Source organism: Sorex fumeus, unplaced genomic scaffold (genome assembly GCF_029834395.1).
Source record: "Sorex fumeus unplaced genomic scaffold, SorFum_2.1 ptg000122l, whole genome shotgun sequence".
Lineage (NCBI taxonomy): Eukaryota > Metazoa > Chordata > Mammalia > Eulipotyphla > Soricidae > Sorex > Sorex fumeus.
Genome location: NW_026606179.1, coordinates 33,167,507 through 33,183,937, shown reverse-complemented (window position 1 = coordinate 33,183,937; position 16,431 = coordinate 33,167,507).

Sequence of the window (16,431 nt, the reverse complement as noted above, 5' to 3'; positions counted from 1 at the left end):
TGGGCAGCTGGAGACAAACGTATATAGCCAAGGTCCTGGGCCTGGACAAATGAAGCAATCAGAAGGTCCCAAGAGGGCCCAGAGAGATAGTACAGAGGGCAGGGCACTTGTCTTGCACTTGGCTGACCTGGATCAGTCCCCAGTATCCCATATGTTGCCCGAGCACTGCCAGGAAAGATCCCTGAGCACAGAGCCAGGAGTAAACCCTGAGCATCATGGAGTGTGGCCCCCAAACAAACAAAAAATAGGAGGAGGAGGAAGAGGAGGAGGAGGAGGAGGAGGAGGAGGAGAAGGAGGAGGAGGAGAAGGAGGAGGAAGAGGAGGAAGAGGAGGAGGAGGAGGAGGTGGAGGAGGAGGAGGAAGAGGAGGAGGAGGAGGAGGAGGAGATCTCAAGAAAGAAATTCTGCCCGGAGAAAACACCCAATCTTTTACTCAATCACTTATTTATTCGTTTATTCAACAAACATTGGCTAAGTATCCACTGGGCACTGTCCTTTGTTGCTAGGGAAACATCAAATTTTTCTTAAATCCAATTTATTTGCAAAATAAACCTTTTCTTTGGTCTTGATTTGGGGCCCACACCTGGCGATGCTCAGAGGTTACTCCGGGCTCTGCACTCAGAAATTACTCCTGGCAGTACTTGGGGGTGCCAGGGTCTGAATTCGGGTATGCTGCTTGCAAGGCAAACACCCTACCCGCTGTTTGGCATCCAGCCCCTGAAAAATAAACTTTATTTCCCTGCATTAAAATATTCCCGGAGATAACTTAGAAAATAGCGAGGCATAAAGAAGAAAGTTAATTTCTGTAGTTTTAATGATATCCTGGTGCCTATCTATTATATAGCCTCTCATTATTTGTATATAATCATATTTTTAATGTCATAATTAGAATCAGGTCATAAAAATCTTTTTATTAACTTGATATTATACTATGTAAGTTTTTAATACTTCTGTTATCATTATGAATATGATCTTTAATGGATATAGAGGGTTATATCGTAGGAACACGCAGTAAATTATTTAACCAGTGCCCAGCCTTTGGTCATAAACATTATCTCCAAATACACAATATTACACTCTCTCCCCTAATTGTCATCCCTTTTACAATTTTCATTTATTTTTAATTTATTTTGGTTTTGGGGCCATAGCCAGGTGTGCTCAGGGCTTACTGCTCTTGGCTTTGCATTCAGGGATCATTTCTGGCAAGGCTGAGGAACCATATGGGATCCGTGGGATGGAATCCAACTGGCCTTGTGCAAGGCAAGTGCCCTCCCTCCTACACTATCTCTTGAGCCCCAAATTGTCATTTATTAAAAACACGGCACCTCGTACTTCAAGAGGAAAGAAAATAATCTAAAGAGCGGGGGCCTCTCCTATTTAAGAAGTACATTGTGAAGTTATGGAATTATAGCAAATAACCTTCAATTTGCTCTAATTTGTAGAAAAATGTTCTAAGTTTTGTACTTGGAATACATGATTTTCGCTATTATTACTTGTAGAATGATAATAACCGGTGTTGGCAAGGGTGCAGATATATGAGTACTTACATATTTCTGGTGAGTGTTCAAACTTCTATTGTGTGGAAAGACTTTCAAATAAATGCTCAGACCCAGCATTTCACCTTCTAAGAATTTTTATGTTAAGGAATTAGTATTGAAGATGTATATAAGGATTTATGAAAAACAATATTTATATCAGCATTATTTTTGTGCTTAATACACAGTAACATCTAAAAATGGAAGCTATAATTACCAGTATTATCAGCATCAATTCCTTTTCCAGCCCCATCTGGTTTTTAGGATAAGAATATTATAATTAATATATTTTTTCATTGTATGTCATCTCTTTCCAGAATTTTTTTGACACTTACATTGTTTTATAATCATGTTAACTACAATTACTGGGAAATTAACATTACATTTGGGGGGAATCTCTGCTTAGCAATCTTTCTTTTATAGCAGCTTTTCCTTCTGTCTGAATTATTGATTTTGTTTTATTTATCAGCCACCTGGACTAATTCTTAGATCCATTTTTTTTCTCAAAAAAAGAAAAACAAAGTAATAGCCTCTGCAGAGGCTGCCGTTTGTGGCTGCCTTCCACAAATTGTTTCCAAGTGGAAGACTGCGTGACCACTCATAGACCCCTTACCTCCCAGGTGCATCTGGTTTTTAGGATAAGAATCCTAAAAAGACCTTAGATTTTAAAAAGACCTTTTCTCAAAGACCTTAGATTTTTTCAACATTTTAATTTATCTAGGGTGGGATATCCTAATGGATGGAGCTCCTTCTTCTTGTTAAAGAAATTTGGCCCCCCCTCCCCCACCAGGCCGTGGACCAAATGTTTATAGGACTTTAAACATTTATCTTTAAAATGCAAACATTTTTTCTATGCATGTTTCCAAAAGCACATGCCGGAATGCCCAGTCTTATCAAGGACCCTGTGGCGGGGGTGGGGGGGGGGTGGGGGGGGTGTAGTCACAGATCCCTGTCACAGCCCTGCCATATCAGCCCCTGCAACCTGAGGCAGCCCTGGAGAATGTGCCAGTGAACAAGTGTGGTTGGGTTCAAGGAAAACTTCATGTACAAAAAGTAAGATGATTCTGGCAGGATGTTGATCATTCTTGTGTCCTAAAGGCACAATGGCATAAATCGTTCTTCAAGTCAGGAACTTCCAATCCTGACCTTAATGATACCCCTCTTGGTTTGCTCTGTTTTACCATTTCAGATGACTTTTATGAAAATATTTCCTTCCTACATCTAGTCCTTTCTCTCTTCTCCTCCCTCCCTCCCCTTCCTTCCTTCCTTCCTTCCTTCCTTCCTTCCTTCCTTCCTTCCTTCCTTCCTTCCTTCCTCCCTCCCTCCCTCCCTCCTTCTTTCTTTCTTTCTTTCTTTCTCTCTCTCTTTCTCTCTTTCTCTCTTTCTTGTCCTTCCTTCCTTCTTTCCTTCCTTCCTTCCTTTCTCTCTTTCTCCCTCCCTGCCTCTCTTCCTTCCTTCCTTCCTTCCTTCCTTCCTTCCTTCCTTCCTTCCTTCCTCTCTTTCTCTCTCCCTTTCTTTCTTTCTTTCTTTCGTTCTCTCTTTCTCCCTCTCTTCCTTCCTTCCTTCCTTTCATTCTTTCTTTCTCTCTTTCTCTTTCTCCCTCTCTTTCTTTTTTTCTCTCACTTCCTACCTTTCTCTTTCTTTCTTTCTTTCTTTCTTTCTTTCTTTCTTTCTTTCTTTCTTTCCTTTCTTTCTTTCTTTCTTTCTTTCTTTCTTTCTTTCTTTCTGTCTTTCTTTCTTCCCATTGATTAGTCAAAAATTCCGTTCTCTGCTTTATTAAAACTGATCCTTACTGCCTTAATGCTTTAGCAAAATTTCTTTGGTCATACTTTTCACTCAGAAACTCTCTTGAAATTTCAGTCCTCCTGCCCCCAATCAAAAGAAATAAAACTAAATCTCATGAGAAATAGTCAAACTAAATGTCTTTCTTTTTTGGGGGGGGGGGGGAGGGTATAGTATACATTGAGGGAATATGTGATTTTTGTTTTGTGGGTTTTTTTCATTTTTATTTTTCAGGATACACCCTATTTCTTAAATCGCAAAAATGTCATAGGTCTATTAAAATTTCTCTTACTCTGTGTATTTGCAGAGGGAAAGCTGTTTGTTCATGATTAGAAACCAAGATCAACTTGGCTAGCATCCTGATTGAAATGTTTTGCTCAGAGAGGGAATGGGCTTTGTCCACGCTATAGTTAATTTTAAGCTGGACGTTGAGTTGACTGAGGAGCAGAAGGGATGACGTGCATTGAGCAGATCTTCCCCTTACTGGCCATTCCTACTCCTCACCGGGTGGCATCTAGAGGGTTGAGGTAGCTCTTTCCACCTGCCAGCCTCACCCCTGCCCCTTCTTCCCACTCATTTTGGTCCCTGCTCTCAGCTGGCCACTCCTCGGTCTCTCCTATGGCATAGGAATGTCCAGAAGTCTCAGCGCTTGCTTTTCTGCAGTGACTCTCAGGTTGACTCTGAACTAGGGTATCTGGTCCTGCTCTCAGTCCTCCTAACAATTTCCGTTCTTGGCTTCCCACTCCCTGTGTCAAGCCCAGCTGGGCAGGAGCTATTGACGATTTCTTCTGGGCACTGTGGGATAATTTCCAAAATCCTTGATTTTGCCTCTAGTCAATTACTGTGTGCTTGTCTTAAAAAAAAAAATAACAGGACTGGGGCTAAAACAAGTGCTTTGCATGTGACAGCCCTAGCCAAGATGCCAGGCACCACATGGTCCCTGAGCACCATGAAGACAGAAGCCTGGTAAGGCTCAGAACCCCCGAATGGATGCTAAGTAAACAATATGACTATGTTTACAGAGCATTCCCCCATTTCCCTTCCTTCTTTTGATGAGACTGTGGTCGTGTGGTGCCATTCCTTTTGTTATAATATGCTCACTAGAGTCACCCTTCCTGGCTATGGTGCCCAGATACTGTTTCAGTTGTGTTCACAGTGGGTATACAGACATTGGTTATGATGCCCTGGCACTCACCTGGCTGTGATGTGGCTGAAAATCGCCGTTGGTACTGGAGATCACGTTCTCAGAGCTGTTGGACAGGCTCGGCAGTGATCAAACATGTAACCCTAAGCTTGTGAGGCAGGTGCTCAAAGCACCTGAGCTTACCCTGCAGGTCTCTGCAGGAGTTCTTGAGACTCTTGGAGAATCCCTTTCCATTTCTGATGGAATCCTTCCCGTGACCACTGGCTATTGACTATAGGTTTCTGGATTTCTTATTTAACACCTTCTTGCTCCATCATAGCTTTATTTTTATTTTACTGCATCTTATTTTTGGTTTAGAGTCCACACCCAACATGCTCAAGGATCTCTTCTGGGGGTGCTGGAGGGGCGGGACTAGATGCAGTACCAGGATCTAATCACATTGCATACAAGGCATGCAAGTGTCCAAATCTGCTGTACTATCTCTCCTGCTCAGAGCAGGAAGTCTGGCCTCTGGTCATGCACTTCCCTTCTTCCCTCCTTCCCTCCTGTGTTTGGGTATTGTATAGGCGGCTTTCCACTGTGTGTGTGTGTGTGTGTGTGTGTGTGTGTGTGTGTGTGTGTGTGTGACATAACACATCTCAGATTGACTAAGGAGAAAGGGAGATCAAGGGATTCTTATGGGATTTCACTGAGCTGGTTTCAGGGTAGAATGTCTGGTTTCCATGATAACTTTTTTTTTTTTGGCTAATATAACAACCCTGACAGAGGGCACCCAACCTGGGCCATGGACTCTGCTCTGTCCATCTCAGTTGCTCTCAGCTTCTGGGCATGAAGCAGCTACAGAGACCCTAACCCTGCATCCTTGCAGTTCAGTTCCAACATCAAGGAGTGCGGTTCTTCCCCTTTTTTCACACTAAAGAATTTTTTTAACATGACAGCTACATTGAGGTACAATTTACAGATGATATATCTGCTCATTTAAATAGTAAGTTCCAGTTGTTTGGAAATGTTCATAGAATTGTACAATTATCAGCATTATCGATGTTAGAACATTTTCACAATCTAAAAAAAAAAACAACCAAACCTCATACCCTTCGGCAGACAGTCCCTTCCCAGTCCCCTCACCCCAGACCCAGGAAACAGCCCGGGTATTCTAATTTGTGCCACTCTAGATCTGTCTATCTTGAACTTTCCTTACAAATTTACAAATGGAATCATACAACAGTGGATCTTTCTAAGTGACTACTCTCATATTATTTTCAAGATTCATCTGTGGTACAACACATTTCAGAATGTCACTCCTTTTCATGGATGAATTTAATTGTATGCACAGACCATATTTTGTTCCTTCGTTCATCAGTTGAAATTGGGGTATTTCTCCCATGAGCTGTTTTACTACCAGTAAGAACATGTGGGCATTATGCAGACATTAGGTATTTATTTCGTTAGGAGTATATTTGGGAGTAGAATATTGGGTTACATAGTAACCCCCAAACATCTATGCCACCTGGCAGCTCTTCATCAGAGCAGGAGGTTCATTTTCCCCACATCCTGCCCAATCTGTGTTCATGACCCATCTTTTTGGTTATGGCCATCCTAGTGGAGTGACACGGATCTCCTTTTAGACTCCTACTGAACTCTAGGGTGCCATTTTGATTGGACCACTCTAGGTGATGGAATGATTTCTGTACCAATCCTTGGCCACATTCGTTTGATGCTGGAGTAACCCAATGGAGGTCAAGAACTGTCCCTGGAAACCTACTCAGGGAGGAGGATTGAATTCAAGTTTCCCATTAGAGTAATTCTTAGGAAAGAACATTACAGGCACTGGGCAGAAGAAGAACAAATGGCCACTGAAGCACAGCAACCTGAAGTTTGTTGGGACAAGCCATGCTTAGCGCTAGCCAGCTCTGAACTTCCCACACGTTATAAAGAGGAGCTTTTGGAAGGACTTAAAAAAACCCTTTTCAAGAGGACCATTCCTTCACCTTCAGAAAACCCTGGGTTTGAGCGACACAGAATCTCCTGATTCTGTGCCAGGCTGTCTTCACCGGGGCACCTCAGAGAGGGGTGGGTTGAGTTTCCCTCCCCACCCCAAGCAGAACCCCAGCAGCTGAAAACCTCCAGAACCCAGCCGCAGTCATGCTCAAGGCTGCTCTCCACATGCTCGAACGAGACTCACTCATGAGGGAGCCAACAGAGGAACCCAGATATGCAGGACCTTTGACTGAGATCTCCAAGCCTGCTGGGATGGGGACTGGGCCTCCTCCACCCAGCTCCCCAGTTTTCCAGTAGCTTGGCAGTCACACCCACAAACTGCATCCCCCACCCCCAGCCATGTAATCTCATCAATGGCCAAGATCCAGTGACTATAAAATAAAACTCCCAGAAGAGAGCAATGCATTATTTCCTGGAGCCCACCAAAGTACTCTAGCCCACTGATGTACCTAAAGTAGTACACATTCGTTTGGTTTTAACATATTTGTTTGTATTCTCTTATATATGGGCTTAAATGGTTCCAGAATGAAATATAACAACCTTCGCATTCTTCCCTCTTATTGTGGTTGGGAAGATTCTCACTGGTAGGGTGGGTGTTTGAGTATTATCAGTAATAAACTATCGTGAACTACTTCCTGAAACTAAAATGTATAAAAATTGTAAAAAAAAAAAAAAGAAAACTTTGGGTCCAATTTTCCTGTCTCAAATCTGCTTCACTCACCAGGAACCTGATAGATATTCTTCAGTTCTTCTGACCTATGAATACCATTCTTCTCTACTACCCAGTTCTGGTAGAAGAAATTCATCATTTCCTGGGAGGCAGGTAAAAGTCAGAGGTGCGTGCTTCAGTTTTGCGTTCCTGAACTAGCCAGGTAATGCCAGCTTACGGAATTACTTAGAAACAGCTTATGCCCCAAGCAATCTATTTCAAGACTGTGTTAAGCCTGATGCTACTTCAAAACACACTGTAGCTCATTGATCATCCTCCACAGGACCAATACTATAATAACATCCAGCCATTACTTATTGGAGCTTCACTATGTGGTAGGCACAGGCAATGCATTATTCATTCCACTGGCATCAAAGCTCCGTTATCTTCATATTGTAAGTGAGACCCAGAGAGGTTCCCTCACTTGTCTAAAGTCGCACAGCAGCAAGTCACAATGAGTCACACACGGTACCCGATATAAAGGTCACTGCTTACTCCCTGGTGCTGGACACATACAGGCTTATGGTACCATCTCTTACACTGCCCTGCCTTGGCCCCAGCCTGCTGCTGATTGGACAATTTGTAATTCCTTCTGCACACCTGCCTTGGCACTTGCTGTCTCTCTGTCCTCTTAACGTCTGCCCCTACTCCTTGCCCTGTGTCAGGTTCATACCTGCACTTTACTCATAGTTTGACGTCTGATCTATCTAGCACCTTGCAAAAATCACTGGGAGTCCTACCGCCATCTCCCGGCCTGGGCCGGAAGGCGGGAAGGATGGCATCTGGGCTTGGCCACAGCAACCTCACGAGGGAGGCTCATCAGGATATTTCCAGGCTCACCAGAAGAAGTTCAGCCTGAAAAACTGTACTAGACACGGCTGGAGGGAGAGTACCGGGATTTAGGTGCTGATGATGGTCTTATATGGTCCCACCAGATATAAGATATGATAGAAGAAATTCCTCATCTATGACTTCATACATATATATTCTTTATTTATATGATGCTGGTCTTATATCTGGTCCCACAACCCAAGCACTGCTGGGTTGTGGCCCAAAACACATCCCCTGTAACCCCCTCCCACCCACCCCCCAAAAAAACCACCAAAATACTTTTCCTGTACAGAAACCAAGAGTCAAGCTGTTTTCTGCCTAATCTAATCAAGCTCTTTGGATTGCCTTCCCCTCCACCCCACCCTTACAGCCCAAGTGCCGTGGATTGGCCACTTATGGAATTGTGGGCTACTTATTCACTCCAGGGGTTCACCTGTGCCTCATAGAAGGACCCTTTCTCACAGAACCCCGGGGCTCTCTTGCACTCTGAATTCAGGAGTCTACATGCTGTTCTGTCCTAAGGTCCACAGCCTCCCCCAATCCGCTTTCCATTCTTGCCTGCCTTTCTCTGCACCCATCCTCTGTGGCAGCTTGCTGCTCCAGGACAAAGCCTGCTCTGGGGTTGGTCAGGATCGCAGGCCCCAAGACCACGTTTCCAGATCTCAGGGTCTGTGGCCTACAGGTGTGCCACTACAGGGAAAGAGAGAGAGAGAGAGAGAGAGAGAGAGAGAGAGAGAGAGAGAGAGAGAGAGAGAGAGAGAGAGAGAGAAATATGTTGATTAAATGGCATTGAAATGCCTGGGGCTTTAACAGACATTCAAAATTGGGCACATTGCTTCAGATCAATAATGGGTATTAGATAGTCCCAGCACCTTGTGATCGAAACCCAGAGAGAAGGAGCGTGTCACTGACCCCAGGGTTCCCTGTGAGGGGGTCCTCTTGACTCAGTGCTCTCTCTCTCCAGTTACTTCCCTTTGGGGTAAGAGGATGACAACAGAAAAATCTGAGGGTCTTTGGAATGGAGACACAACTCTTTCTGATGTCATTATCTTCAAGACCACCCCACAGAGCCTTGAGACTCGGGTAGGGGAGCTAGTGAGGGGTGGTGGTGGGTTTTGAGGTTGGAGGTGGGAGTGCAGGGGAAGGGCCCACTGGAATGGGAGCTGTGATGAGCATGCACAAGTACTCCCTGTCATTGTAAAGCCCGGAGGGGTTGGAGGCCCCCGATGCACACAGCTGGCTGCTTCCTTGATGGAGTGGGAGTTTGGATGCAACCATGGGGAAGGACCAGAAATTTGTTTTGGAACCACACCTGACAGTGCTCAGAAATCACTCGCCACAGGGCTCAGGGGACCATATGGGGCACCAGGGATGGAACCTAGGTTGGCCTTACGTAAGACAAGTGCCCTACCCATTGAGCTATCTCTCTGGCACCTAGGCCAGATTATTTTCAGGGGGACATTTTACCCAAGACTTTTCATAAATACATTAGTGTGCGTGCGCACACACACACACACACACACACACACACACACACACACACACACTAGGTCAGAGAACAAAGAGATGTTGGTTCCAAAGAGATAATACTGGGATTAAGGTGCTTTCCTTGCAGGTGGCAGACCCCAGTTTGCTCCCCAGCACCACAATTGCCAGGAGCGATGCCTGAGCACACAGTAAGGAGTAAGTCCTGAGCTCCACTGGGTGTGTCCCTCAAACAAAACAGAATGCAAACAAAGGTTAACAGAGGCCAAAGAAGAATCACCTCTCTGCCTCTAGCTCCCCACTGCCTGCAAGCCAATCTCCGAGTCACTTGTTGCAACTTTGCTCAGCTACCTCACTTGTCTGGACCTCAGTTTCTGCAAACACAAACAAAAAGGGGAGGATGCTAATAATTAATGTGGGTAGCGGCCTTGGGAAGACTATATAGGTTAATACAGAAGAAGTTTCCCATCGAGCCAGTATTCGGTAAATGTTAGCTAAGTTCAGCACCTAGCAGGCCTGGGCTGCAGGCCTAACGCAGGCTCTTGTTTGGATTTCGACAGAGACTAGAGTTCAGCAGATGAGCAGCTTGGTGTGACAGCGCCCATCCCATCCCACCCTCAGCCCCAGGCTGTGGTTCCCCACCTGTTGCATCAGCCTCCTCGCTCTCTTCACCCAGTTCCTTCGCCAGAAGCACCCCTGAAATTTCTGACCTGAGCACCCCAACTGGCTAAGCTGCAGTACCCCCCCCACACATACACTCCCCAGTGGCCTGGGTCCCATTGCTCCCGCAGGGAGCGTCTCTGCCTTTTCTATACCTTCTTTGTTTACAGACACATGTGCGTTTGTCGGGCAGAGTTGTACAAAGTTCTCTCCCTTAATTTTGTGGCAGGATAAGAAGGCTAATCTGTTTTGACATGCTATCTAAATGGGCCTCAGATCAGTATACGGAAGAAGTCATCCATAAGTCATGTCTTTTATACACATGTACTGGTGTGTACAAGAGAAAGAGTTATATTGGCTGTGAGAGGCTGAATAATAATGGCCGTTATTATGGCGAATTCAGGGTCTTCACATTCACTCCACATATCAAATCCTCTTTCAATGAGGCCAGTTCCATCAGCTGTCAGATTCTATTAAATATATCCCTCAGACCTACTGACCAGCTGACAGGAAAGAAACTCAAAACCATACACCCGCCATTAGCATCATAAAATGTGAAATCAGCTGGAAGGAATGATAACAGAACTGAAAACAGAGGAGATGAAAATCTGCAATGCCCTGGCCTGCTCCTAAATAGAAACCCCAAGAGTTACAAACACACCCATAAAATACCGAGGTAAAACAAAAACAAAACAAAGGTCGTCCTGTTGTATGCTTCATAACATAAAACGGTTCTTTTACCTTTTGTTAATGCAAGATTTGCATAAATGTTTCATGAGGGGGGCACAATGCATAAACCAAAACATTTATTAGGCAACATCTGTGCTCTTTTCCCAGATAATGCAGTGTTTCTTCCAAGTCAATGAAATATAACCTATCATAAGGTTGGGATTGTTAAATACTTGTACAAAGGCCCTGATGGTGTTTTATACTTTTGCAAGTGCTCTGGTTCTCCCATAGAATTTCTTAATCAGGCAAGAGCAGTCCAGGCCCGAAGATGAATGGTACAAGTTCTCTTGGCGTCCGAGTGTGGAATTCTTCAAGGCCCAGCAAAGAGAAGAAAGCTTTCTGCGTGTTGACCAGACTTGTGTCTTCATTTCTTTAACCTCACTTTCTAAGTCTGAATCCTTTGCAGAGATATTCACTTAGTACTAGAAACAAACAAACAAACAAACTTGATCCATACTGGAACTCTCCTATGAAGCAGAGCGAGTGTCCTAGTGCCCAATGGCATTATGCAGCTACGATCCCATTATGATATTAGTTCCATATGGGACTCTTTAAAGCAAAAAAAAAAAAAAACCAAAAAGTTATGAGACCAATAATTTTTAATGAAACTTGGCTTAGCTCACAAGCAGGTCGAACAGATGAAACAGCAGCCCAGGCTAGAAACATGACTTTTCTTCTTCCTGGCAGGGATGAAAGGAAGCATCGTTTCAATGAAAGAAGACCCTAATGGAGATGTGTTTCGTATTATCAATTTGACTCAAGTAGGGATGCAGGCACCATCTCTCTCTCTCTCTCTCTCTCTCTCTCTCTCTCTCTCTCTCTCTCTCTCTCTCTCTCTCCCCCTCCCCCCACATGTCTCCAAGCAACTGACTACCCTCTTTCTTTCATGGGTGTTTGGCCATTTTGAAAGTGGGGGACATTCCGCATTCAACTCTTTTGAGTTTTGTTTTTGGCAAAAATTTTTAGTAGATTGTACACATTAACGCCGTGGCTTCCGTCTCAGACTCCATGACTTAGATAACAGGAGTCTATTTTTCCTGACTCTGGGGGCACCAGAGTCTGAGATCCAAGGTTGGCCTCACTCAGTTTCCCACCTTCTTGCAGGGGGCAGCTGTCCCTGATCTCCGAGAGTTAGTATCCTACTCCCTGACTCTTACAAAAGACCTTACATGGCGGCATGATTTTGCTATCCCAGCAAAATCTGAAAAGCATCTTTTTGCTTTCGTGGAAAAGAAAGAAGTGTCAAGCGATCATCGCTTAGTGGCTGTTTTGCAACAGCAGTTCCAGGAAGCAGGTGCACTGGGAAGAGACAGGGGACACAGTTCAGCTGCTTCCCCAGAACTTGAGACGGGCCATGTGTCTGTCAGAGCACAACAGTTTGTATTGAATGTTAACAGTGTTTTAGGTTTTACGTAGCATTTGGTATGAGGGTAGGTTATGATTTCGATGTGGAAATGTTTCAAAAATTTCTATATGAATTAATGTTATGGCTTGTCTGCTTCACACTATCACATATTGAGAAAAGTTTATAGGAACACTTTGACTTTTATAGAGTAGAGCCCACCTGTGTCTTCTGTGTCTTTCCATCACACACACACACACACACACACACACACACACACACACGGGGAGAGAGAGAGAGAGAGAGAGAGAGAGAGAGAGAGAGAGAGAAACAGACAGACAGACAGACAGACAGACAGAGAGCCTCTGGCATCTCTCTTACAATGTCACTAATCTCAATATGGGTCCCCATCATGACCTGAAAATCTAATTGCATCCCAAAGTCCCATTGAAAAATGGGATGTGGGAATGACTTCCACATATGAATTCACAGGTGCCTTCTCTAGCTGATCTCGTATCTAATCGTCTCGTTCCTTTTACCTGGAATGTCCACTACTGGAACACAGACGAAGAACGCAGCCTGGAACACAAGCTGGCAGACGGGGTGAGGGCATGCACAGCAGCCCCAGGGAAAGGACCAGCCCCCACCTTCTGCTCCTGTTCCTGATGGGAGAAGCTGCAGCCCCATCTCAGGCACTGATAGGGGAAGGTGAGTCCTCCTGCGCCTCCTGTCACCACCTCTCACCCCACTGCTACGTGTTCACAGACACGCTACTGGGCAGAACCACCCTGCCGACCGCTGTCTTCATCTCAAAGGACTCTTCCTGCTGGGACACAGACACAGCTTGCCTGGAGTGGGAAGGGAGTGATAAAGCCAAACCTGGGGTTTTGTCTCAGAACACTCGGGTTGAATTTCAAGTTCTGCTGCCCATACATATGGTTGACTTTGAGCCATGGCGTAGCTTCACTCAGCCTTCGTGTCCTCCTCTATAAGACAGAAATAAGCACACGAGACTAGTCCGTATCGGGTGAAACTCAGTGAAACACTGGTTACTGTATGCTCAACCAATGTCAGCTGTTACTGTTCACCATTATGATTATGATTATTAATATCATGCATGTTTTGGGTCCAACACTTGGCTATGCTCAGGGCCTAGCTCTGTGCTCAGAGATCACACCTGGTAGTGCTCAGCTGTGCTCCTGGGGATAGACCTCAGTAGGCGAGGCACTGTTCTCTCTTCAGCCCTCACCACCGTTATTCCTCACCCAGAATAATTCCCAGCACCAGGAGAAGACATAATAAAAATGATCAAAATAGATGAGAAAGTAAATTCTTTTTAAAGTCTCAGCTGTCAGAGTCTTCCTGTCACAATGAATAATTTGCAATTCTATCCCGTCCTCTTCATTTTCACCATGGCTGGGAGGCAAAGAGCAGATCAAATACTGGTTTCTAAGCAGAGAATTATAGCAAACATAGAGGAAGTTTCAGGCTTGGGACTAATATACGCCATTCATGTTTCGTGGTATCATCCCCAATTCACTGCAAGGGTTTCATTGTTCTCCAAAATGCAACTTTGGACTGACCCAGACAGGCTGTCCTTCCTTAAGGATTTGTGGGTAGCCGCTGGAGTCCCCTGAGGCCCTGGCTGCAGGGGAATAGGCATGTGAAGTGCTGGAACTGGAGGAGGGGCGGCTTGGGGGTGGGGGCGCAGGGGGGTGCCCAGACTGCGTGCACATGGCTTTCGCTCAGCCCCCTCCAGCGCCCAAGTGGTAAATCACCATTTGTAAGAAATGTGCTCAATCAGAGAAGAAAAAGAGATGTAATTATGTCGTTTATAATGAATTCTGAAGGAAACAAAGAATTTAAGAAGAAAAAACTCTGGAGACGGCCAGAATGCCGAGGCCTCTCGGATCATCTGAGCTGCCCTGGAGAAGACGCATAGCTGATCAAACATTTGTGTTGATCATGGGAGACTCCCCCAGCCCCTGAGAATGCGTGCGAGGAAGCAGGAGAACTCAGGAGCCCCAGCAAACACAGGCCGACTTTTATTAAATAAATCACATGCTCCTTTCAGCTTCTCCCCAGCATCAATAATATCAACTTTTGGACAAACGGTGCTCTCCGGGGAACGGGTTCTGAGACTCGCTCCTAATCTTCTTTCTTTGAAGTATCCCAGGGCTTAAAGGCATGTGTCAATATCGGGGAGGGGGAATGGGGGGGGGGGGGAAGAAGGCTCTGGCCTTTGTGGGAGGGGGTATGGAAGGGTCCTGCTGTGGAGGGGAGCAAGACCACCAGCGTCCACATCCCCCCAAGACTGACGGCTTTCAGCCAGTGTCTGGGGTGGGGTAGATCACCCCCTGCCCACACTGGGACAAGAACTCCCCTAGGCCTCTGGCTGTCACCAAAGGAAATGATCACCAAGAGCCTTCCGCTCTCACACTGGCCATGCTCAAAGGTCTGTGTTTTTGAGAATTTGAGTCAAGCAAGGCAGCAGGAGCAGAAAGGGTATAGACCTCGAACTACCATCTCTACCAATGTCTGTCTCCGAGAGCTATAGTGGTATTTGTGGCAGCCCCAGTAATGGACTATCACTCACTTCCTTTTCAACGAATGTGATAAACAAACTTAGTCATCCATTTCTAGGTTCTGCCTTCGGGGACCGAGCCGGCACACAGCTCAGGGGCTGATCTTGCCGCAGACCTCATAGTGCGTTTGCCACACCAGCCCAGCAAGAGAGAAGTCCTCCTTCTCACAGCACTGGTTCCAGAGGTTTTGGAACCCATGAGCTCGTGTGTTTTTGTCGTCAAGTGAGTTTGTAAAACTGAGAGTCACTCCAGATGATTAACAGGTCATGTTTCTAGAGGAAGCATGGCCTTTTAAGATGTTCAGATCATTGGATTCCCCAGGAAGGGAAAAAGTAGAATATGTAGGATTCTTCAAAAGTATTTTACCAGGACATGCTTCTAACTCCACTGTATGGAACACAGAAATATTACAGTGGGTAATGTGTTTGCCTTGCAGGTGGCCGACCCGGGTTCAATCCCCAGCATCCTGTATGGTCCCCTGAGCACTGCCAGGAGTCATTCCTGAGTGTAGAGCTAGGAATAATTCCTGAGTATCACTGGGTGTAGCCCAAAAACAAAATACAAAATAAAAAAATTTTAAAAACCCTCCACTGTATTCCCAAGGATTACTGTACTAAGGAACAGAAGTTTTTATTTCTATAGAGACCCAGGATGATCCATTTGTAGATTAGACACATGTCACAGAATTCATCAGTGATTTTGAGTGTGTGTGTGTGTGTCTGAATAAATTTTTGTATTCCCACAAGTGATTTTAAAATTTCCAATATCAGAACTGAAAACTAAATATAGGGTCAAATTTATGGCAGGTCGGACACCAAGAGTCATAGAATACTTTGGCAGAATACTTTTATTTATGAAAGCACTCACTTCTTTATTAAATGTCCCCTCTAAGCAATTTCTTAACATACAGGATCTGCCAAGCTTGGAAAAGTTTCTACCAGAAGAACTTTTATATTCCTATCATAGTTTTGGGTCAGCAAATTACAACCTGTAGGTTATATCTGATCTACTACTGATTTTTGAAAATCAAGTTTTACAGAAACATCCGCGATGCTCCATGTACATAACATCTTTGACTGCATTCATAACAATAATAGAAGAGTTGAGTAGCTGTAACTGACTACATGGTCTGCACAGCCTAAAATATTTGCAATTTGACTCTATACAGAAAACGTTCGCCAAGCCCTGTCCTAGAATCACCTATTTACAGCAATTATAGAGCCCAGTTGCATTGCCACACATCTCCAGCAGGGGTCACTGCCTATAATACGCCGTGTTCAATTTGAGCCAGCTAGGGCCATGTCTTCCACACTCTAAGTTCACAGATCCTATATGATATTTATATTTCCCTCCCGCCTCCCCATTGGACAGAATGAAAAGGACACAGTATTTATTGAGCTATGCTAATGTCACCTGTGAGGTGACGTCTGTTGTCGTTTGCAGCTCTGGATAAGTAAATATGTTCCCATTTTATAGAGAAAAAAATAATCAAAGAAGCAAAGGTACTGACTGTGGTTCCACAGTAAAGAATTTGCAGCTCCAGATCTCGCTGATTGCAGGCTGGGGGCTGCTGCCTTGGGATCAGCGGGGAGTGCGGGAGTGCAGGCTCTGGGGTTACCGGGCCAGGAGGCA